This window comes from Bos mutus, chromosome 25 (genome assembly GCF_027580195.1).
Source record: "Bos mutus isolate GX-2022 chromosome 25, NWIPB_WYAK_1.1, whole genome shotgun sequence".
Lineage (NCBI taxonomy): Eukaryota > Metazoa > Chordata > Mammalia > Artiodactyla > Bovidae > Bos > Bos mutus.
In genome coordinates this window covers 12,471,342-12,496,849 of record NC_091641.1, presented here as the reverse complement: position 1 = coordinate 12,496,849, position 25,508 = coordinate 12,471,342, and the positions used below count along the sequence as shown (strand labels likewise).

Sequence of the window (25,508 nt, the reverse complement as noted above, 5' to 3'; positions counted from 1 at the left end):
GAATATATTGTGCCATGCCTACAGAGCTTCTGCTGAAAAATCAGCTGATAGCCTTATGGGAGTGCCCTTGTACGTTATTTGTTGTTTTTCCATTGCTGCTTTTCATATTTTTTCTTTCATTTTTTTCATGTTAATTACAATGTGTCTTGGTGTGTTCCTCTTTGGGTTCATCCTGTACCAGACTCTGCACTTTCTGGACTTGGGTGACTGTTTCCTTTCCTAGGGTAGGGAAGTTTTCAGCTATCATGTTTCTAAATATGTCCTCAGCCCCTTTCTCTCTCTTCTGGGACTCCTATAATGTGACCCTTTCTCTTCTGGGACTCCTATAATGTGAATATATCTGGTAGGCTTGGTTATCTCCTGTCCTGCTGTGTTGTCAGGCCATACCTTGTATGGATGCTGTTGACATGGTTAGCAGGGTTCGGTCATGAAGTGGCTGACTGCAGAACCCCAGGGAACCCTGGGGATAGTACTGGATCATTGGTGGGTGGATTCAGGGTCCAGAAGACTCCGGAGCTGATCCTCCCCACCCCCTCTGCAGGGGGTGAAGCCGGGCCCTGGGGTTAGTGCAGGCCTACTGGCAGGCAGAGCTGCACTCTGGAGTCTGGGTACAGCGCCCAGGGATGCCAGAGGTGGTGTCAGATCACTGCAGGTGTGGGGTGAAGGGTTGCTCTGGCACACCTGGGTACAGGGTGTCCTGAAGCTTGTGTTGGTCTGCTAGTGGGCATAGCCAGTCCCTAGCCGGTCCAGGGCAAGGTCTAGCCTACTGTGGGCAGCCTTGGTCCGCAGGCAGTTGGGACTGTGGTTTTCTTGTGTCTGGGGTCGGCCCCCTGGTGAATGAAGCTGGTCTAGTGGCGAGAGCAGGCTTCCTGGGGGGGCAGGGCCAGGGCTTCCCCACTGGTGGGTGGAACTGGGTCTTGGCCCATCCCTGGGTAGGGCTGCCTCTAGATACAGATCCAGAGGCAGCTGTGGTCCTGGGAAGACTTTAGGCAGCATCTGCAGCCATGAAATTAAAAGACGCTTTCTTGTTGGGAAGAAAGCTATGACAAACCTAGACAGCATACTAAAAAGCAGACACATCACTTCGCTGACAAAGATCCATATAAGCAAAGCTATGGTTTTTCCAGTAGTCATGTACAGATGTGAGAGCTGGACTATAAAGAAAGCTGAGTGCTGAAGAATTGATGCTTTCAAACTGTGGGGCTGGAGAAGACTCTTTAGAATCCCTTGGACAGCAAGGAGATCAAGCCAGCCAATCCTAAAAGAAATCAACCCTGAATATTCATCGGTAGGACTGACGATGAAGCTGAAGCTCCAATACTTTGGCCACCTGATGCGAACAGCCGACTCATTGGAAAAGACCCTGATGCTGGGAAAGATTGAGGGCAGGAGGAGAAAGGGGTGGCAGAGGATGAGAAGGTTAGGTAGCATCACTGACTCAATGGGCATGAATGTGAGCAAACGCTGGGAGATAGTGGAGGACAGAGGAGCCGGGCGTCCTGCAGTCAGTGGGGTCACAGAGTGTCAGACACGACTGGGTGAATGAACAACAACTGCTGATGAGTGGGGCTGTGTCCTCACCCAGTTAGGTGTTGGGGCGGGCCAAGGCTTCCAGCGCTGACACCTGCAGGCTGTGGGCAGGGTCAGGTCTTGAGGCTACCGAGACGTGGGCCCCGCCCACGTTGGCATCTGCGAGGTTGGACAAGCTCACAAATATGGCTGCTGCTATGGTAGGTGTCCCCAGGGTGAGTCACAGCTGCCCCCGTTTCCCCAGGAGAGCCTCTAAGACCAGCGTGTAGGTCTGACCCAGGCTCCCATCAAGTTACTGCTCTTGCCCGGGGTCCCAGTGTGTGTGAGATTCTGTGTACATCCCCTAAGAGTAAATCTCTGTTCCTCCAGTCCCCTGGGGCTCCTACAGAGTCAAGCCCTCTCGGCCCTCTTCTTCCCAGCATCGAACCCCCAGGTCTGAGAGCCTGAGATGGGACTCAGAACTCTCGCTCCCGTGGGGGAGCCTCTCCTTGTGCTCAGTCACTCAGTCGTGTCCAACTCTTTGTGGCCCCAGCGACCGTAGCCTGCAGGGCTCATCTGTCCATGGAATTCTCCAGGGAAGAATACTGGAACAGGTTGCTATTTCCTACTCCAGGGGATCTTCCCAACCCAGATATGGAATCTGTGTCTCTTGCGTCTCCTGAATTGGCAGGAGGATTCTTTACCATTAGCGCCACCTTGGAAAGCTCCTCTGCATTATAATTATTCTCCAGTTTGTGGATCACTCAACTCGAGGGTTATAGGACTTGATTATATCATGATTCCATCCCTCCGACTGGTGTATTTCTGTCTTTAGTTGTAGAAGATCTTTTCTGATAGGTTTCGGTCTTTTTCATTGATGGTTGTGCTACAGATAGTTTTGGTGTGGTTGTGCTAGGAGGTGATTATTTAAAGAAAAAACAAAGAATAACAGCAAGACACAACTTCCTTCACAGTCCACGGTTTACCAGGATACTAGTCCCTAGGAGGTTCCTGTGCTATAATACACACTTAAGGAAATGTAAAGAAACCATTAAATGTGTAGAGTCAATGGCAACAGTTTAAAATCTATCTAAGTGGCTTCTCAGAAATGTTGCAAATGCATAAAAATCTAATTCTTTCTTACTGTAAATCATATCAGCAACACCCAAATCCTCGCAGTTTTTCTCCTGATGCAGTACTTGTGTTTACATTCTGTTGGTTGTGTACAAGCCTCCCAGGGGGAAGTAGAGTCAATTTGCTTTTTTTAAAAAAACAAAAACAAAAAAAAACATCCTTTTTAAAAATAGTGGAACATAACACATTTACAGAAATGGTCACAAATCAAAACTGGTTTGCTGTATGATGCAGCAGGCTCAACCTGGAGCTCTGTGACAACCTAGAGGGGTGGGATAGGGTGGGAGGTGGGAGGGAGGTTCAAGAGGGAGAGTGGATCTATGGCTGATTCATGTGGATGTATGGCAGAAACTAACAAAACATTGTCAAGCAATTATCCTTCAATTAAAAACAAATCAAAAGAGAAAAAAATTGATGAAATGTAACACACCTACAGAAGTGGTTACAAATCAAAAATGGGCAAGAATTCAACAGCAAGCAGCCCCTTGTGTCACCAATACCCTAGTCAAGAACTAGAAGTTCAGCATCAGGAGCTAGCTTTGCACCTTAGCCATCCCTCTCTGCCTCCCCCACCCCCATTTTTATGTCAGAGATAAACAAAGCCAGACGCCAGTTAAAGTGCTAAGGGGACAGACTTTGACCAGCAATATGCTACTGAAGCAGGAAAGAGGGCCCAGCTGGATTTAACTTCGATTTGCACAGAGGTGACTGGGTACTGTCTGTTAAAGCAGGGGTCCTGTTAGGAATCGGGCCACACAGCAGGAGGTGAGCGGCGGGTGAGTGAGTGAAGCTTCATCCGTATTTACAGCCTCTCTTGTTGCAGGAAAACAAGCTCAGGGCTCCCACTGATACTGCATTGTGATGAACTGTATAATTATTTCATTTTATATCACAATGTAATAATAATAGAAATAAAGTGCACCATCAATATAATGCACTTGAATCATCTCAAAACCAACTCTTCCCCCCCCAACTCTGGACCTTGGAAAAATGGGCTTCCACGAAACTGGTCCCTGTTGCCAAAAAATTGGGGACCGCTGCCCTAAAGCAAGGATGAGTGAGTAGGGAGAAAGTGGGGGCTCAATAAAGTCAGGTGCGTGAAACATTACAAAGGCTTGGTTAGTATCAATGCTGATTAGGGAAGCTGTGTCTGTTCACTGGCAATTATCCTTAGGATTCCCCTCCTCCCACGAGACTGGGCCTCTGTGCTTTGTGAAGATCACATTTTAAAGGAATGGCTTTCAGGTACTTGAGAAGGACAGCTCCGAGCTGTAAGAGACATATCTCAAAGGGACAGAGGAAGGATTTTTAGCTTCTGCTATAAGAAGCGTGGCTGGGGGCCTATCTTCAGGGGTTGGCTAGAACAAACAGTAAATCCTCTTGGCAGCCTTGCACTTTCTCAGGCAGGCACTTTAAGGGGACTTAGGTCACCTTAGGGATAAGCCTTTTGCTGCTAGAAGCTGTGTTAGTATTTATTGAAGCCTTTGAATGTGAGGAAATGCAGTGAGGGTCTGTAGCTGTTATAAGCCAAGGTTGAGATGAAGTCGAAAAGAGGCTCCTAGGAACCCGGCTAGAGTTTGGCCAGGGAGACAATCTTTGTTGATGGTAAGCACTTCCTTGTTTTTTCTTACAGTTTTACCACCTAATCACACATCCCTCAGAGAAGGCAATGGCAACCCACTCCAGTACTCTTGCCGGGCAAATCCCATGGACGGAGGAGCCTGGTAGGCTGCAGTCCATAGGGTCACTAGGAGTCGAACACAACTGAGCAACTTCACTTTCACTTTTCACTTTCATGCATTGGAGAAGGAAATGGCAACCCACTCCAGTGTTCTTGCCTGGAGAATCCCAGGGACGGGGGAGCCTGGTGGGCTGCCGTCCATGGGGTTGCACAGAGTCGGACACGACTGAAGCGACTTAGCAGCAGCAGCAGCAGCACACATCCCTAATCACACCATTTCCCTTTTTCCTGCATCTATTGAGAAGAAAATCAGTCCTGAATATTCATTGGAAGGACTGATGCTGAAGCTGAAACTCCAATACTTTGGCCACCTGATGCAAAGAACTGACTCATTTGAAAAGACCCTGATGCTGGGAAAGATTGAAGGTGGGAGGAGAAGGGGACAACAGAGGATGAGATGGATGGCATCACTCACTCAATGGACATGAGTTTGAGTAAACTCTGGGAGTTGGTGTTGGACAGGGAAGCCTGGGGTGCTGCAGTCCATGAGGTTGCGAAGAGTCGGACACTGAACTGAGTGTCTGAGTGACTGAACTGAACTGATTGAGATGATCATATGCTTTTTATTCTTCAGTTTGTTAATGTGGTATATCACATTGATTGATTTACATAGAATGAAGAATCCTTGCATCCCTGGGATAAATCTCACTTGATTATGATGTATGATCCTTTTAATGTGTTGTTGAATTTGGTTTGCTAGTATTTTGTTGAGGGTTTTTGTGTCTATGTTCATCAGTGATACGAGGCATGTCATTTTCTTTTTTTGTGTGATATCTTTGGTTTTGGTAATCAGGGTGATAATGACCTTGTAGAATGAGCATGGGAGTGTTCCTTCCTCTGCAATTTTTGGACTAGTTTGAGAAGGATAGGTTATCAACTTTTCTCTAAATGATAGAATTTGCCTGTGAAGCCTTTTGGCCTTTTTCCTGTTTGTTTGACTTCATACATTACGCATTCTTCATGCCTGCATCTTTCAACATTATGTTTATGAGGTCTGCTTGGGTGGTTGTATGTGGATCTGGTTTGTCCATTTCTGTCGCTGCCAAGTTTTCCACTGAATCGCTGTATCACAACTAACTTATCTAGGGACTTGGGTTGTCTCATTTTAGGACCATCACAGAAATGAGGCTGCTATGAATGTGTCCATATTTCCTTTAGGTCTGTACCTAAACGTGGAAGAATAACTGTGTCATAGGGTCACGGGAGATACACATCCTGATGCCTAACTTCAGTTCAAACCGATTTGCAAACGCTTCAACTCCCGCCAGCAATATAGGAGAGCTCTAACCATTCAAACGGTTTCCGTGTCAAACCATTCAAATTTGTCTGGTTGCCTTTGGCTAGTCAAGTAAGTGGATAGTGTTACTGAATAGTGGTTTTAATTTGCCTTTTCCTGATGATTAACAAGGTTAACATCTTTTCAAATGTTATTGGCCATTTGTATATCTTATTTTGAAAAGTGTTTATCTGCTATATGCTTTTCCTGTTGGTTATTTTCTTCTTGGTGCATAAGAATTTATATATAATTTGATTACAAGTTCTTGATTACTGGCATGTTGTATGAGTAATGCTTTCAAGAACATTCTTTTTTACGTCTTTTAGCACACATAAGGATGCATTCATATTGGGTTGAATTTTTAGGAGTGAATTTTTTTGGTCATGTGTTTCTTTAAATTTAATATATCTTAAAAAACTATTTTCCAAAGTTGTTTTAACAATTTATACTATCACAAATAGTATAGGAGAATTTGTCTTGCTGAACATCTTTGCCAACAAATGTGTTATTGTCAGACTTCTAAATGTTAGCCATGCTGGTAGATAGGTAGTGGTATAACTTTGTGGTTTTAATCTGAATTTTCATGATTACTAGTGACATTTAATACCTTTTCATGTGATTATTGGATGTTTAAGTATGCCCTTTTTAAAATTTACTTTTAATTGGAGGAAAATGGCTTTACAATATCATGATGGTTTATGCTGTACAACAACGCAAATCAGCTGTAATGATGCATATATTACCTCCCTCTTGAGCCTCCCTCCCCACGCCGCCACCACACCTCTCTAGATCATCACAGAGCACTTGGCTGGGCTCCCTGTGTTATACAGCAGCTTCTCACCAGCTATCTGTTTTACACATGGTGTGTGTATATGTCTGTGTTACGTCGCCCATTCGTCCCAGTTTCTCCTTCCCCCACTGTGTCCGCGAGTCCATTCTCTGTATCTGCATCTCCATTCCTTCCCTGCAAATAGATTCATCAGTACCATTGTTCTAGGTTTCATCTATATGCGTTATTATATATTTGTTTTTCTCTCTCTGACTTACTTCACTCTGTATGACAGCCTCTAGATCCATCCACGTCACTACAAGTGACCCAATTTCGTTCTTTTTGTGGCTGAGTAATATTCCATTGTATGTATGTACCATGGGGCTTCCCAGTGGCTCAGTGGTTAAGCAATCCACCTGCTAATACAGGAGCTGCAGGAGACATGGGTTTGATCTCTGGGTCGGGAGGATCCCCTGGAGGTGGAAATGGCAACCCACTCCAGTATTCTTGCCAGGATAATCCCATGGACAAAGGATCCTGGCAGGCTATAGTCCATGGGGTCCCAAGAGTTGGACATGACTGAGTGGCTATCATGCACGCACGCATATGTGTACCATACCTTCTTTATCCATTCATCTGTTGATGGATATCTGGCTTCCACGCCCTAGCTATTGTAAATAGTGCTACAAAGAACACTGGGGTACATGTCTCTTTTTCAGTTATGGTTTCCGCAGGGTGTATGCCCAGTAGTGGGATTGTTGGGTCATATGGTAGTTTTATTGCTACTTTTTAAAGGAACCTCCCTACTGTTCTCCATAGTGGCTGTATCAATTGACATTCCCACCAACAGTGCAAGAGCACCACCTTTTCTTCACATCCTCTCCAAGCATTTATTGTTTGTAGATTTTTTTGACGATGGCCATTCTGACTGGTATGAGGTGCTGCTGCTAAGTCACTTCAGTCGTGTCCGACTCTGTGCAACCCCATAGACCGCAGCCCATTAGGATGGTATGAGGTGATACCTCATTATAGTTTTGATTTGCATTTCTCTAATAATGAGTGATGTTGAGCATTCTTTCCTGTGTTTATTGGCCATCTGTATGTCTTCTTTGGAGAGTACACTCTTTTTTTAAAAAATTTTTTTAATTGAAGGATAATTGATTTACAGAATTTTGTGGTTTTCTGTCATACATCAGCAAGAATGGTACACACATGTCCCCTCCCTCTTGGGCCTCCCTCCCATCTCCCTCCCCATCCCACCCTTCAGCCTGTCACAGAGCCCCTGTTTGAGTTCCCGGAGTCATAAGCAAATTCCCATTGGCTATCTATTTGACATAAGGCATTGCAAATTTCTGTTACTCTCTCTGTACATCTCCCCTTCTCCCTCCTCTCTTCCCCCCATGTCCATAGGTCTGTTCTCTATGTCTGTTTCTCCATTGCTGCCCTGAAAATAAATTCATCAGTACTCTTTTTTGAAGTACTTGTTCAAGACCCTTGTCAATTTTTATCTTCTATTCCCTGACTTTTTCTTATCGATTTGCTGGCATTGTTTATATATTCTTTCATAAGCCCTTTTGTTGCTTATTTGTATTGCAAATTTCTTCTGCTGCTCTGTTGATTGCCTTTTTGTTCTCTTAATGGTCCTTTTTCTTGAACAAAGTTCTTGTTTTTAATGTTTAATCTCTTTTATTAATATGTTAGTGAGTTTCATGGCCCTGATTAAGAAATGTTTCCATATTCCAGGCTTATAAAGTATTCTTTTGTATTATTTTCTAGTTTTGTTGTTTCATTCCTCACATTTAATTCTATGATGAACCTAGAATCAAATTTGATGTATGACCCTCTTATGGCTCTGATATCCCACTCTGGCCATCCCTGTATGGATACCCACTCTGGCCATCATGATTTTCACCATGGACACCTCAATCGCTATGTTCTGTCTAATGGCCTCAGGACTGAATTGTTTAGGGAAGTAAAGGAATGGAAAGGAAAAAGTCAGAACGGGGAGGAAAGAGAAAGGAAAGGAAGAGAAAGGAAGGAAGGGAAGGAGAGAGGGAAAGAAAATCCAAAGTGTCTTGGATTTGAAACTGATCTCCTTAATACTCTTAAAATATGGGCTTAATACAACATTAAAAATATACTACATTATATCATTTAAATGAATTTCCGCTGCAGGAAATTGTTTCAATCTAAAAATATAGCCAAGAATTAGACTGTAGAGAGACAAGTGAAACATGTGATAACAGTGAACAAATAAGATGTTTTTTCAGTAGTGAGAAACCAGGAGGAAATTATCTTTTTTAGGTTTCAGACATTCAGCAAATCCGTTCATGGTTTGGTAAATCTATCTTAGTTTCCTATTATCTTGAGTTGCTAGAATAAGCGAGTCTGAACAATCACAAATAGTTTCTGGCTTGAGGTAGCCAATAATGGTGTCATGTGGGAAATTACTTTGAGGAAATGATACTCAAGTGAATTATCTGGCAGAATCAGCCGGAGGTCACAGAACAGAAAGACCCAGAGACCAGAATAAGGTGCTTAAAACACCCAGAAAGCAGCCAGGAAGAAGAGATGGAGCTGGTATAGAAGTATGCAGCATGAAATCTGATTGTATTCATTCGTTTTCTCTCTCTCTCATCCTCTCTCTCCCACATCAACCTTCCCAGTACATGCTGTGGTTACTATGACCACAGTTCAGTTCATACAAGGAAGCAAGAGAATGGAGGAACCTGGGGTCAATAAAGCCCCTTCATTTGCTCTGTGAGGGCAAATCAGGGACAAGCATGCCCACCTACAGCTGAGGCGCCAACTAGAGTAATGAACACCTGTGGAATCTCATCTGCATTTCTTGGGAAGAGTAGATGTGGGCCAGACGTGGAGTACACCAATGAATAACCAATTTGGGAATAAAACAGCTGTCATGCTGGTGGGGGCGTGATGTGTACCTATTTTCATCCCTTTCTATCCATAAGTAACATTTTATATTGCATTTTTTTTTCCAGAGGAAATACCTTTCAGGTTACCTGCTGAATTGCTATCTAAATGTCACATTCCTTAGGAATTCAGATTATATATCATGGGCTATTGGGGCTTCCTTGGTAGCTCACATGGTTAAGAATCTGCCTGCAATGCAGGAGACCTGGGTTTGATCCCTGGGTTGGGAAGATCCCCTGGAGAAGAGAATGGCAACCCACTCCAGTATTCTTGACTGGAGAATTCCATGGACCGAGGAGCCTGGTGGCTACAGTCCATGGGGTCGCAAAGAGTTGACACAACTAGATTATTCTTTGAAAGTGAAAATGAAAGTCACTTAGTCGTGTCCAACTCTTTGCGACCCTATGGACTATACAGTAAGTGGAGTTCTCTAGGCCAGAATACTGGAGAAGGAAATGGCAATCCACTCCAGTATTCTTGCCTGGAAAATCCCATGGACAGAGGACCCTGGTGGGCTACAGTCCATGGGGTCACAAAGAGTCGACACAACTAGATTATTTGAAAGTGAAAATGAAAGTCACTTGGTTGTGTCCAACTCTTTGCGACCCTGTGGACTATACAGTAAACAGAGCTCTCTAGGCCAGAACACTGGAGTGGGTAGCCTCTCCCTTCTCCAGGGGATCTTCCCAACCCAGGGGTCAAACCCAGGTCTCCTGCATTACAGGCAGATTCTTTACCAACTGAGCTATCAGGGAAGCCCAGACTATTCTTTATGTATCCTTAATATATATTTTTTCCTCTGTAGGATTAAACATTCTCCAACACTACAAAAAAGTGACCACACTGAGGATTTCCTCCACAGACTCCTGTTTATGTATTATGTATAAGGAGTTTTCAGGGACTGTTTAATACCACTGTAGTGTAGGTTCCTAGACTCACTACCATCTTATGGACATCTCAGTTACCTGCATCAGTACAGCCATAGTAATGGCCAGTAAACACATGAACCAGAAGCTGATCCCTGCTTTTCTGGAAGGTTAGCGGTGGGGAAGCCCATCTGCTTAGAGCCACAGCCAAAGTCCCACTCTGTCTGACTGAGGCACAAGTATTGAATGTGCCTCATGGTCTAGGCACAGGCAGCAGCCCAATCCATGCTCACAGCAAAGCTTCCACTGAGGCAGAGGCCTGGATCCTCGAACCACCAGAGGAGACAAGCAACTAGTTAAGCTGAGTATGTCCGCACTAATTGCATGCACTAATCAAGTGACCATAAATGTAAGGATTTATTTCTGGACATTCTATTCAGTCCCATTAATAATGTTCCCTGGTGGCCAGATGGTAAAGAATCTGCCTGCAATGCAGGAGACCTGGGTTTGAACCATGGGTTGGGAAGATCCCCTGGAGAAGGGAATGGCTGCCTTTCCTGGAGAATCCCATGGACAAAAAAGCCTGGTGGGCTACAGTCTGTGGGGTCGCAGAGTCAGACACAACTGAGCCACTAATACTTTCACTCTTATACTTGCATTAATATATCACTTTCTTGATTATAAAAAGTTATGAAATCAGCTACTGGAAGTTCTCAAACTTGGTTCTTGTTCAAAATTGCTTGGGCTATGTGAAGCCAAGTGGGCCTTAGAAAGCATCACTACGAACAAAGCTAGTGGAGGTGATAGAATTCCAGTTGAGCTATTCCAAATCCTGAAACATGATGCTGTGAAAGTGCTGCACTCAATATGCTAGCAAATTTGGAAAACTCAGCAGTGGCCACAGGACTGGAAAAGGTCAGTTTTCATTCCAATCCCAAAGAAACGCAATGCCAAAGAATGCTCAAACTACCGCACAATTGCACTCATCTCACACGCTAATAAAGTAATGCTCAAAATTCTCCAAGCCAGGCTTCAGCAATATGTGAACCGTGAACTTCCTGATGTTCAAGCTGGTTTTAGAAAAGGCAGAGGAACCAGAGATCAAATTGCCAACATCCGCTGGATCATGGAAAAAGCAAGAGAGTTCCAGAAAAACGTCTACTTCTGCTTTATTGACTATGCCAAAGCCTTTGACTGTGTGGATCACAATAAACTGTGGAAAATTCTGAAAGAGATGGGAATACCAGACCACCTGATCTGCCTCTTGAGAAATTTGTATGCAGGTCAGGAAGCAACAGTTAGAACTGGACATGGAACAACAGACTGGTTCCAAAGAGGAAAAGGAGTTCATCAAGGCTGTATATTGTCACCCCACTTATTTAACTTCTATGCCGAGTACATCATGAGAAACGCTGGACTGGAAGAAACACAGGCTGGAATCAAGATTGCTGGGAGAAATATCAATAACCTCAGATATGCAGATGACACCACCCTTATGGCAGAAAGTGAAGAGGAACTAAAAAGCCTTTTGATGAAAGTGAAAGTGGAGAGTGAAAAAGTTGGCTTAAAGCTCAACATTCAGAAAATGAAGATCATGGCACCTGGTCCCATCACTTCATGGGAAATAGATGGGGAAACAGTGGAAACAGTGTCAGGCTTTATTTTTTTGGGCTCCAAAATCACTGCAGATGGTAACTGCAGCCGTGAAATTAAAGACGCTTACTCCTTGGAAGGAAAGTTATGACCAACCTAGATAGCATATTCAAAAGCAGAGACATTACTTTGCCAACAAAGGTCCATCTAGTCAAGGCTATGGTTTTTCCTGTGGTCATGTATGGATGTGAGAGTTGGACTGTGAAGAAAGCTGAGCGCCGAAGAATTGATGCTTTTGAACTGTGGTGTTGGAGAAGACTCTTGAGAGTCCCTTGGACTGCAAGGAGATCCAACCAGTCCATTCTGAAGGAGATCAGCCCTGGGATTTCTTTGGAAGGAATGATGCTAAAGCTGAAACTCCAGTACTTTGGCCACCTCATGCGAAGAGTTGACTCATTGGAAAAGACTCTGATGCTGGGAGGGATTGGGGGCAGGAGGAGAAGGGGACGATAGAGGATGAGATGGCTGGATGGCATCACTGACTCGATGGACGTGAGTCTGAGTGAACTCCGGGAGGTGGTGATGGACAGGGAGGCCTGGCGTGCTGTGATTCATGGGGTCACAAAGAGTCAGACACGACTGAGGGACTGATCTGATCTGATTCTAAGTTTTTAAAATTTCAATATAAATTTTAGTATTAGTTTGTTAGCTTCTCCTCCAAAAAGTCCTGCTTGGATTTGATAGGGATTGCACTGAATTTACTGCACAACTTGGGAGAATGTCATCTTAACAATTATGGAATGTCTCTCTATTTATTTAGATCTTTAATTTCCCTCACTCTGATGTACCTAGGTTTGGATATCTTTGTGCTTATAATAAATAGAACTTCTTGGATGTAGTTGATTAATGTCTTTACTGCAATTTGAGATTTCATCCATTATTTCTTTGAGTATTTTTTTCCGTTCCTTTCTCTCTCTTTTCTGCTCCTGGAACTCCCTTTTGCTTTACCTGATGATTTTCCCCAGGTCTCTGAGACACTGTTCACTTTTCTTCATTCTTATCTGAAATTTAGATCATTTCTATTGGTCTTTCTTCAAGTTTCACTGATTCTGTCTTCTGCCAAGTCATATCACTTGGCAGAAGTGATATCTGCTTTTTAACCCTTCTAATGAATTTTTTTCATTTCAGGATTGTTCAATTCCAGAGTTTTCATGTTCTTATTTATTCACGTATTTTATTTTTAGGTCTTTTTTATTGATATTCCTTTGAGAAATTGTCATTACACTTTATTAAACTTGGTTTCCTTTTGTTCTTTTAACATATTTGTAACTTCTTTCAAGTCTCAGCTGCTAATACCAGCAGTTAAACTTATCAGAGATGGTTTCTATTGACTTCTTTGTTTACTGGGTATGGGTCACACTTTGCTTCTTTGCATGTCTCATAGTTTTTATGTTGTTGAAAACTAAATATTTTAGGTAATATATTGTAGCAAATCTGGATTCTGTTCGCTCCTGAGATAGGGTTGCTGTTTCTGTTTGCTGAGTGATTTACCCATATTAATTTTATAGACTCTCTCCCCCACAGTGTGTAATTACTAGTGTGTTTGTTCAGTTTTCAGTGCTTTTTGTTTGTTTATATTTGTGTTTAAGCCTATGTTTAGCCAGTAAATCTTCTACTCTTTACCAATTTCTGTTTAGTTTGGGAAACACATCAAAGCTCAGACTGTATGAAAGCTCCAGCCAGAGCCAGTTTCATGAGTGTGTGTCCTGTACAGTCATGTGGGGTCCCTTGCTCAGAAGGGCCTCATGGTTTAATGCTGTTTTATTGCCACCTTGAAATCCATTATAATTTTCTAACTAGGACGCCTGCATTTGCACTTCTGCAACAGGCTCTGTAAATTATCTAGCTGGTCCTGGTCCCAGTTCAGACTTTCTCCTGGGCCTTCTATACATGTAGGGGAGATCGTTAGGGTCCTCCCCAGTCTTGCCTGAATTTCTGAGCATTCTTGAGCATGTATACAAATTTCCAGATTACCAGCAAGCTCATCAAAGCCCATTATGGCTGTCTCATTCCCTGGATCTCTTTCTGGCTAAGATGCCTCATCTATTTCTCAGTGCAATAATAGGCTGATTAAAACATTGGCTTTTTCTGACAGTTTGCTACCATGAGTGCTGTGGTTTTCAAGAATGCCCTGGGTGTGGGGTTTTCTGGATTTAACAACAAATCAAGTCAGACCCTTTCAGCAGTAAAGCTGAAGGATTTCTTGGCTTGCCTCGGTAGAGCTGAGGAGGGAATTATGGCATATAGAAGTGGCTCCAGATGGTAAAGAATCCGCCTGCAATGTGGGAGACCTGGGTTCAATCCCTGGGTTGGGAAGATCCCCTGGAGGAGGGTATGGCAACCCACTCCAGTATTCTGGCCTGGAGAATCCCCATGGACAGAAGAGCCTGTTGGACTACAGTCCGCAGGGTTGCAGAGTCGGACATGACTGAGCAACTAAGCACAAAAGCACTGGCTAAAACACCGTAGATTCCCTCTGTTCTCATCCGAAGCCCAGTTGTTTTTCTCAAATGTGGAAACTTACATTACCATGTATAAAATAGATAGCCAACGGGAATTTGCTGTATGGCTCAGGAAACTCAAACAGGGGCTCTGTATCAATCTAGAGGGGTGGGATGGGGAGGGAGATGGGAGGGAGTTTCAAAAGGGAGGGCGTATATATATATATACCTATGGCCGATTCATGTTGAGGTTTGACAGAAAACAACAAATTCCGTAAAGCAATTATCCTTCAATAAAAAAATAAAAAGAAAACGCAATTCAATTTTTTGTATAACTTTGGCCAATTTCCAGAGTCCAATACTTGATCATTGTGCTCAGTTTTAGAGTTGCTTTGGGGGAGAAGATTTGCTGATTCTTGTCACTTCACTAATTAGGAAGTCCTGTCTCCCCTCTCACCCACCTCCCCTTCCATTCTTCCTTCCAAATATTGTGTATTTTAAGTTCCAGGATAACATTTGGTTCATGATATAGATTCTATTTATTTGTTGAAATTCTCTGTCTTTTTGTCCATCATTGTCTAGATTTTTAAAATTTTTATTAAAAAAAAACACATCTGTAATGACTATTTTAAGGTCCTCTGCTAATTCTAAAACATGTCTGTTTCAGTAGAATGTTATTTCTCTTGATTATGAACCATATTTTACTGTTTTCTTGCAAATCACTTATTCTTTATTGTCTGCCAGATGTTTTCTGTAAGAGCCACAGAGACTGAGACTAAGCTATTTTCCCAGACAAAACATGCTGTTTTCTCTGTGAAGGAACTGAGCTGCGCTGGGGCTGTGTTTCAGGCTCAGTTATAGTTCTCCTTTGCTTTTGGGAATATTGAGGGTGAGACTTGGCTTATGTTTCTATTGAGGGCAAGACTTGTCTTATGTCACCCCTTCCAATGGTTGTCCTTCCCCAAAATGAGAAGGTTGTAGGGACCCTTTTTCTGCCTTGATAGCCAAACCCTAGTCTAATCACTACCCTAGTAAACTTGATGAGGAAGAGAGAAGCCATTGAAATTTTTAATGACCTTGTGGGTTGTCATGAAGTGGAAGATGGTTTTTCTCACCTGCCAGTTTTCCACCACATGAATTTTGCTAAATTACCTGCCTATGGAAAGCCTGAACCTCTGCTTGTGACCAAACTTGGCAAATTCCTTTAGGAAGGAAGCTTGCTGATCTCTGCTCACCTAGAAAGGGCTTTCTCCTTCCTGGAATTTATTCTTTTAAATTTATTTGCACCCACAGCTCTCTGGAATCTTTAAAATGTTGTTTCCCTTTATCCAGTTATTTTCTAGTCATTATGACAAGAGCAGTAATCTGCCATGACCTTCTTTTTAAAATTATTTATTTTATTATTTTTGGCTGTGCTGAGTCCTGTTGCGATGTGCAGGCTTTCTCTAGGCACAGCGAGCAGGGGCTGCTTTTCGTCGCAGTACACGGGCTTCTCATTGCGGTGTCTTGTGGAGCACGGGCTCTAGGGTGTGTGGACTTCAGCAGTTGAAGGCTGTTGGCTCAAAAGTTGCAGCTAGCAGTTTTCGTTGTTCTGTAGCATGTGGAGTCTTTTCTGACCAGGGATTGAACCCATGTCTCGTGCATTGGCAGGCAGATTCCTATCCACTGTACCTCCAGGGAAGAAGTCCTGCCATGACCCTCTGTATCCAAACTATAGAGCACTCCATCAATTTAAAAGTTTGGTTTTTTTTTTTTTTTTTTTTGCTCTATTTTGTTTAAATTTGAGTATCTCTTTTGGCTTTATATATAACTTAAGAGCTATAAACACAAAGAATGTATGTCTTGTTTTAATGTTTGTATATGTTTCAGTAACAAAAAATAATTTGAGTCAGTGCTTGAAGTATGTGAAAGATATTTTTTTTTAATTTCCCTTTCAAGGAGATTCTTTCACTTAAAATCAAAAAATGCTATGCCACACTAAGCTGTTTCTCTATTTACTACTCAAACCTGTCACAAAAATTATTTCTATGCTGTTTCATAATAACATTGGTGCTGATGCTATGGCAGGTTACTATATTTGACCAAGAACTAAATTCAGATAGCTGAAAAATCAAACCCCCAAGCCTAGACAGAGACTTTTTCAGTATTATTTCTAGCAGATAATTCTCGATGAATTTCAGAAACACTCAAAGGTGTTTATAGCAGTTGGTGGCAAGAAAGGAATTCTAGGAAGCTGACAGTTTTTCTATCAGCAGCTGTATGGCCTTTAGGTGGAGATTTTTCTTTTAGTTGTAAGAAATTTGAGACATTCCCTAGAGTTCTATGCTTTAGAAACTTCCCACCACCCACCATCAGAGGCAGTGAAAGGATTTAAACTGATGGGGCAAAAACATACTAATTCTTTTTTTTTAATTGGAGTATATTTGCTTTACCAGGTTATGTTAGTCTCTGCTGTGCAACGAAGTAAATCACCTCTATGTGTACATCTATCCCCTCTCTCTTGCACCTCCCTTCCACACACCCCACAGTCCCACTGCTCTAGGTCTTCATAGAGCACCAGGCTGAGCTCCCTGTGCTATGAAGCCAGTTCCCACCAGCTAGCTGTTTTACACAGGATCATGTATATATAAAGTTCCCAGGTTCCGCTAGCGGTAAAGAATATACTTGCCAGTGCATTGGAAGGACTGATGGAAAGGACTGATACTGAAGCTGAAGCTCCAATACTTTGGCCACCTGATGCAAAAAACTGACTCATTGGAAAAGACCTGGATGATGGGAAAGACTGAAGGCAGGAGGAGAAGGGGACGGCAGAGGATGAGATGGTTGGTTCTCATCTCTGAGGATGAGATGATAGGATGGCATCACCGACTTGATAGACATGAGTTTGAGCAAGCTCCAGGAGTTGGTGATGGACAGGGAAGCCTGGCATGCTGCAGTCCATGGGGTTGCAAAAAGTCAGACATGATTGAGTGACTGAACTAACTGTTAGTGCAGAAGACACAAGTGACGTGGGTATGATCTCCCTGGGTCAGGAAGATTCCCTGAAGTAGGAGACGGCAACCCACTCCAGTAGTCTTGCCTGGAATATTCCAAGAGGAGCCTAGTGGACTATAGTCTGCTGCTTCCCCGTCCCTGGGATTCTCCAGGCAAGAATACTGAAGTGGGTTGCCATTTCCTTCTCCAGTGTGTGAAAGTGAAAAGTGAAAGTGAAGTTGCTCAGTCGTCTCCGACTCTTCACAACCCCATGGACTGCAGCCCACCGGGCTCCTCCGTTCATGGGATTTCCCAGGCAAGAGTACTGGAGTGGGGTGCCATTGCCTTCTCTTGGACTATAGTCTATGGGGCTGCAAATGGTCAGACACAACTGAGCTACTAAGCACGCACACAGGTATATGTGTCAATCCTAATCTCCCAATTCATCCCACCGTCCCCTTCCCCTGCTGTGTCTGCATGGCTATTCTTTATGTCTGTATCTTTATTCCTGCCCTACAGATAGGTTCATCTGTACCATTTTTCTAGATTCCACATACATGCATTAATACGTTGTTGTTGCTTAGTCACTAAGTTGTCTCTGACTCTTTATGACCCTATGGACTGTAGCCCACCAGGTTCCTCTGTCCATGGGATTTCCTAGGCAAGAACACTGGAGTGGGTTGCCGTTTTCTTCTCCAGGGGTTCTTCCCTACCAACCCAGAGATCAAACCCACATCTCCAGCATTGGCAGGAGGATTCTTTTACCACTGAGCCACCATACTATATTTAAAAAACACACTAATTCTTATAGATGTACAATTAATCTACAGAGTCTCACTCTGTTTACAAAAATTTGCTTTTTGACATTCATTTTAACTGATTTTACTTAGTGTGTTTAATGTTAGGCCGATGTGGAGAGAAGCACACAGAAGGCTTTGCCTCACTTAGCCCTCTCAGGCTGGTCTTGGATTCTATACACATAACGATGTAGGTCCCAGAGCTATGTCTCCTCAGCTTCCCTCCTTTTGGATCTTTTTGGTTTTTTATCCAGTTCTCTCACTCTGGCCACCACTTTCCCCCTGCACTCAGAGGTACCACTTTCTGCAGCTCTTAAGAATTTTGCAAGATGTATCAACATCGTTCACAGCTCTGCCCACCGTGACTTAGGATGTAGCTTTATTGGATTTCCTCAGTCAGTTTCCAAACATACATCTGCTTCCATCCATCTGCCAAAATATTTTTTGCTATCTTCTCATCTATTTCCCCCATACCTATGTGTTTACATATTTGCTTTAAAATCTCTTTTCTACAGTCTCAGCGGGCTTGAGGAAGGAAGTGAAAAGAAATGTACACATTCAACTCACATTTTAACGTAGCAGTCTTCAAGAGCTCTGCAAAACACGGTTTTCCCAGACCTCATCACCACGAAGTTTATTTGTGGTTCTAAAGTGGATCTTGTTGTTCAGTGTCTCTTAAATGCTCTCCACGGATCATGCTCTTCAGTGGGGGAACCGGAGCGTCAATGCCCCCCTCCGCTTTCTGATCATTATAAAACTGAAGCGCTCTCAAACAGAAACATTCAACCTTTCAATGGAAGAATGTTTAGATAAAAGCACTTAGACAGGCATAGCGTTGCCTTCCCAGAATTTGGCAGCTCAAGCCAAGGCTACAATTTTGTAGTAAACAATAAGGCCTGACACTGATTGGAAGCGCTGGTCTTCCAAGAAGACAGTTCCCATGCCGTTCGAGGGATCGGATTTGATTCAAATGTGGAAAACCATTTTTATGAGGAATCGCTTGGTGTCAGTTGAGCTATGATTTAATATTTTTTCTCTCAAGCTTCTAGTAATGTGAACCAGACATTTGGATGGCAAGACTTCCTTCCTATATGTAATTAGAAAAACTGCAATATATATGTAGTATACACATATATAATATTTATGTTTACATATAAATGCAGACAGTGGCAAATATACTTCCAGAGCAGCACAACTTAATAAGAGGAAATTATTATAGGGCACAGATACCAGAGCTGTGGAAAAACAACCCAGACAGGAATTATAATTACATAGTCTTGTCTCTCAAGAAAGCTAGAGAAATGAAAAAAAAAAAAAGAGTGGCAATTTGGGGCTCAGCTATTCTCAGAAGCCAGCACAGACACTGACCAGTTTTGTGACCTTAGGTAAATTATTCAACCTATTCAACCTATCTGAACCCAAATGTCTTCCTTTCTAAATGGAGGCTACTAAGATCTACATTGCAAAGTTTGCATCAGGATTAGAATATCTGGAACAGAAGTACTTGGCCCAGTAAACTCTTGTGATAAAATATGTTAGTTCCCAACCTGCCAATCCCTCTATGCGGAAAGAGAGACAAACGTGGTGCCCAGCAGAGACAGGAGGGTCTCTGCTGCTGTCGCTGTGTGTGTGTGTGTGTGTGTGTGTGTGTGTGTGTGTATGTGTCTGTCTGTCTGTCTGTCTGTGTGTCCTGGGCACAGGCAGGCCAGATGCAGCTTGCCAGGACTCATTCACAGGCCAGGTCACTCGCCAACGCAAGTGCCACCCTGCACCCCTGTTTGCCAGGAGCCACGTCCCAGGTGGAGACCCCACCGGGCTGCCCCCACCCCACCGGTCGTTTTAGCCAAAACAAGCCCACACTAAGAAGGCCCAAAGTCCAGGCCCTGTTTCCCTCCATTACACTCTTTGCCCCACCCCCCACCCCCTTGGCAGCCCTGCTCTATCGGCAGAGTCAGTGCCAGGGACTCTCCCGAGCTTTTGCCAGGTTTTCCCAGCCCTCCCTGCCTCTGTTCACTTGAGTCACTTTTTTTTTTTTTTTTTGGTTTCACAGAACGGCACATGGGATCTTAGTTCCCCAACCAGAGATCGAACCTGTGCAACCTGCCGTGGACGCATGGGGTCTTAACCACTGGACCACCAGAGAAGTCCCTCAAGTCATTTTTTAAATAATAACATTAGGGCATCATTGTTGGCCTGTTCTTGCTGGCTGGTCCACTGGGAAGAGCCCCCTTAGCTCTCTGAGCAAAGGAAGCCATTCTTCTTACTTGAAGGCCGGACGATCTGGTCACTCTCTCACTCTCTCTCATTTATTCCGCAAATACCCGTTACCCACGCCATGCCGGCGCTCTGCAGACGGTACAGATGCGCTGGCGCCATGCCGGCGCTCTGCAGACGGTACAGATGCGCTGGCGCCATGCCGGCGCTCTGCAGACGGTACAGATGCGCTGGCGCCATGCCGGGCGCTCTGCAGACGGTACAGATGCGCTGGCGCCATGCCGGCGCTCTGCAGACGGTACAGATGCGCTGGCGCCATGCCGGCGCTCTGCAGACGGTACAGATGCGCTGGCGCCATGCCGGCGCTCTGCAGACGGTACAGATGCGCTGGCGCCATGCCGGCGCTCTGCAGACGGTACAGATTCACTGGTGAGGGAGAGATGGAGGATGCCCCACTGAGTCATTTTTCAGCCTGCTTCTGCCCGTGCTTCTCTGACTTTTAAAATCGTGTGTTTCACCACATTTCTTAATCACGGCTTGAATCCAGATTTGTGAATGGATGGATGAATTCCTTTTCATCTCTAAGTCTTCAAAATTCAGTTTGTATTTCATACTTGAATCAGATGACCAAATCAGTGTTCATAACATAGTGAAAAAAAATAGATCCACATGTGACTATGTGATGCTACTTTGAAAATTCCCATAGAATGTAAGGAGTATCTGTTTTTAAATATAAATTAATTAAAGCTGTGAAGTGAAGTCGCTCAGTCGTGTCTGACTCTTTGCGACCCCGTGGACTGTGGCCTACCAGGCTTCTCTGTCCATGGGATTCTCCAGGCAAGAATACTTGAGCGGGTTACCATTTCCTTCTCCAGGGGATCTTCCCAACCTAGGGATCGAACCTGGGTCTTCTGCATTGGAGGCAGACACTTTAACCTCTGAGCCACCAGGGAAGACATTAAAGCTGTAGGAAAGTAAGAATTCAGTTTCTTGGTCACCCTAGGTACATTTCAAGGGCCCAATTGCCACATGGGGCCAGTAACCACCATATTGTACAGTGTGGCTCTGGAGTTAAACTCTAGCTGAAAGAAAATAAGAAAGATAGAGTCAAGTGACACTATAAGGAAGTAATCTGACAAATTCAGAGTGTAATGCATTCTTCAAGACAGACGAGCTCTGGGGAATCATTGAAGAACACAGGCTCTTCAAAAAAGTCAGCAGCATGAAAAAGTAAAGAGGCAAATTGAGTGAAAGAGACTGCTGCTGCTGCTGCTAAGTCGCTTCAGTCGTGTCCAACTCTGTGCATCCTCACAGATGGCAGCCCACCAGGCTCCACCGTCCCTGGGGTTCTCCAGGCAAGAACACTGGAGTGGGTTGCCATTTCCTTCTCCAATGCGTGAAAGTGAAGTCACTCAGTAAGTGTCCGACTCTTCGTGACCCCATGGACTATAGCCTACCAGGCTCCTCTGTCCATGGGATTTTCCAGGCAAGAGCGCTGGAGTGGGTTGCTATTGCCTTCTCCAAAAGAGACTAAACAGACACAACCAAATACAATATTTGGCACTAGATTTGATTCTGAACCAGAAGGGAAAAATCAAGTTGACATCAATGTGTGTGTGTGTGTGTGTGTGTGTATCCAGCATCTTAACAGATGATACCCAGGTGCTGTGCTCAGGTGCTTGGTCGTATCCAACTCTTTTGTGACCCCATGGACTGCAGCCCCCCAGGCTCCTCTGTCCATGGGATTTTCCTAGGCAGGAATACTGCCATTTCCTTCTCCAGGGGATCTTCCTGATCCAGGGATCAAACCCAGGTCTACTGCATTGACAGGTGGGTTCTTTACCCTTGAGGCACCAGGGAAGCCCATTTATCTGTTAACTCTATGCAAATATCCTCTTTCTTCTCAAATTGTATTTATTTTTATTGTAAAAAACACACAACATAAAAGTTACCATTTTTAGTATTTTTAAGTGTGCAGTTCAGTAGTGTTTGGTATGTTCACGTTCACATTTAGTATATTCACATCTGTCGTGAAACTGATCTCCAGACCTTTTTTCCTCACAAATTTGAAACTAAACTCATTAAGTAACAGCTCCATTCTCTCCACTCCCCGCCCACCCCTAGCTCGTGGTAACCTATTCTCCTTGCTGTTTCTATGAATTTGACTATTTCAGGTACTTCACATAAGTGGAATCATACACAACCTGTCTTGTGACTGGCTTAATGTCACTTAGCATAATGTCGTCCAGGTTCATCCACATTGTAGCATGCGATAGGCTTTCCTTTCTTTTTAAGCCTGACTAATATCCCATTATTTGTGTACACCCCATTTTGTTTGTCCACTCATCTGTTGACCAACATCTGGATTGTTTCCACCTCCTGGCTGTTGCGAATAATGCTTCTATGAACAAGGGCGTGCAGATATCTATCTCTTCTTCAAGACTCTGATTTCAGTTCATTTGAATCGACATGCCCAGAAGTGGGATTTCAGGATCATATGGTAGTTCTATGTCTAAGGTGTTGAGGACCATCTACCTGCTTTCCATAGCAGCTGCACCATTTTGTAATCCCGCCAACAGTGTACAAAGTTCCAATTTCTCCACACCCTTGCCGACGCTTCTTATTTTCCAGTTTTGGTTTGTTTTTTGGTCTTTTAAATAGTAGCTGTCCTGAAGGGTGTGAGGTAATATTCACTGTGCTTTGACTTTTATTTCCCTGATAACTAGCAATGTTGACAGTATTTTCATATGCTTCTTGGTCATTTGTGTATCTTCTTTGGAGAAATTAATTCAAGTCCTTTGCCCAGTTTTTAAACTGATTAATTTGATTTTGTTGTTGAGTTGTAGTGCTTTATATATTCTGAGTATTAACCTGTTGTCAGAGATATAATTGACAGTTATCTCCCATCCGTAGGCTGCCTTTTCATTCTACTGATGGTATTCTTTGATGCATGAAAGTTTTTAAAGTTTGATACAGTCCCATTTGTCTGTTTTTGCTTTGACTGCCTGTGTTTTTGGTGTCATATCCAAGAGATCATTGCCAAGTCCAATTTCATGAAGGTTTCCCTTACATTTTCTTTTAAAAACTGCATTTTATAGTTTTAGATATTACATCTATGTCTTTAATTCATTTTTAGATAAACTTTGTACTAAAAATGATTTTTTGGTTCAATTTTGGTTAATAATTGTGTAAGATAAGGGCACAACTTCATTCTTTGGAATGTAGATATCAAGTTTCCCTAGCATCATAGTACGAAGAGACTGTTCTTTCTCTGTTGAGTGGCCGTGGTACCCTTATCAAAGATCATTTGACCATATACTCAGTATTTATTATTAGACTCTCTATTCAATTGGTCTGTATGTCTGTCTGTATCCTTTGTTTAGTGTAGGTTTTTAATGTTTTAAAATCAAAAAGTGTGGGACCACCAACTTTATTCTTCTCTTTCAAAATGACTTTGGCTATTTTGAGCCCCTTCAGATTCCATACGCATTTTAGGAAATATTTTTGTATTTATGGAAAAAAAAAAAAAAACACCATTGGGGTTTTGATAAGGATTATGTTCAGTGTGTAGATTGCTTTGGGTTGTATGGACATCTCAACAATATTAAGTTTTCCAGTGTATGAACATGGATGTCTCTCCACTTACTTGTGTATTCTTTAATTTCTTTTAGCAGTGTGTTATAGTTTTCACTGTATAAGTCTTACCTCCTTGATCAGATTTATTGCAAAACATTTAATTTTTTCAGATGCTATTATAAGAATTTCCTTTTCAGATGATTCATTGCTAGTGTTTTTATTTTTTGAAAGTTGCTTAGTCATGTCCGACTCTTTGTGACCCCATGGGCTATACAGTCCATGGAATTCTCCAGGCCAGAGTACTGGAGTTGGTAGCCCTTCCCTTCTCCAGTGGATCTTCCCAACCCAGGAATCGAACCCAGGTCTCCGGCATTGCAGGCGGATTCTTTACCAGCTGAGCCACCAGGGAAGCCCAAGAATACTGGAGTGGGTAGCCCTTCCCTTCTCCAGTGGATCTTCCCGACCCGGAATCGAACCCAGGTCTCCTGCATTGCAGGCAGATTCTTTACCAACTGAGCTATCGGGGAAGCCTATTGCTAGTATATAGAAGTGCAATTAATGTCAATTTTTTACTACTAATTTTAGCATCTGTTGATGGAACTTGCTTACAATTATTACTGTGGTGTTTGCCTTTTTAAAATTGTCTTTATTCCTCTTACACTCATGGATTGGAATTCTTCTGTAAAAAGGAGTTATTCTTTTACTCCTATTAATGTATTTATTCCGTTATTTTTTGGAATCAACATAGACTCAAAGATTTTCTTTTCTTTCCTTTGTTTCTTTGTTTTTCATTTAAAGAGTTAGAAATCCAATAATATAGTTAGTTTGCCGCTACATCTGTTCTAACTTTGGCTATTAGAGGCTTCTTCAGTGTTTTCTTTCGTGTCGAGCACTTCCTTAATTTCTGGCAACGCAAGATGCTCCAGGCTCATCTTGCATTTTCCCCTGCCCCAGTTCTGGAATCATTCACTTCTCCAAGTCTGGTTCTTTTCACTGGGTATTTAGAAGAGACGGTCTAGTTGCTAATTGTCCTCATTGCTCCCAGAGTGTCACTGCCTCTAGGCCTTCTTGGTGAACAAAAGCTAGAAATTTTATGAAGCTATACTAATCCACACATACAAACAACTTCATGCTTATTTCTGCATTTTTCTGCTGAGTACTATGAGTTCATATTGATACCTCCCATTGCAATCCCAAACCAGAGTTAATTCTGTCTTCACCTTTTCCTTATTTGCAACTTCTTTCTCTGACAGTGAGAAGCCCTGCAGATGCTGTCTACAGTGTATTTATTTCTTTCTCCCATATATGTATGTATATACTAAATATGTATATATTTATACATATTTATATACATAGTTATATACATAGTTTCCTTGTTGTTACCCCAAATCCCTGAGGGAAACACACTTACCAATTTGAGCACAATGTATGTATCATTCTTTGGGTCTTTAGTCTTACAATATCTAGTTAAAATTATATTTTCCAGAGTTACTAAGGTTAGTGCCTCTCTTCCCTACTATGTTCAGTATGGTTAATCATTTGTAACATAATTAGATTCATTTGTTGATATCTGTATGGGAATCTCCCCACATCCTTGATGATTTTTAATTATTTATTAATTTGGG

General features: G+C 42.9%; 1 non-coding gene across 1 annotated transcript; it reads right to left on the bottom strand.

Annotated features, from left to right (window-relative positions):
- Nucleotides 1-21,188: 21,188 nt before the first annotated feature.
- TRNAW-CCA (transfer RNA tryptophan (anticodon CCA)) lies at nt 21,189-21,260 on the bottom strand. The gene has a single exon. It is a non-coding gene; the product is annotated as a tRNA-Trp (tRNA).
- Between the last annotated feature and the right edge of the window lie 4,248 nt (nt 21,261-25,508).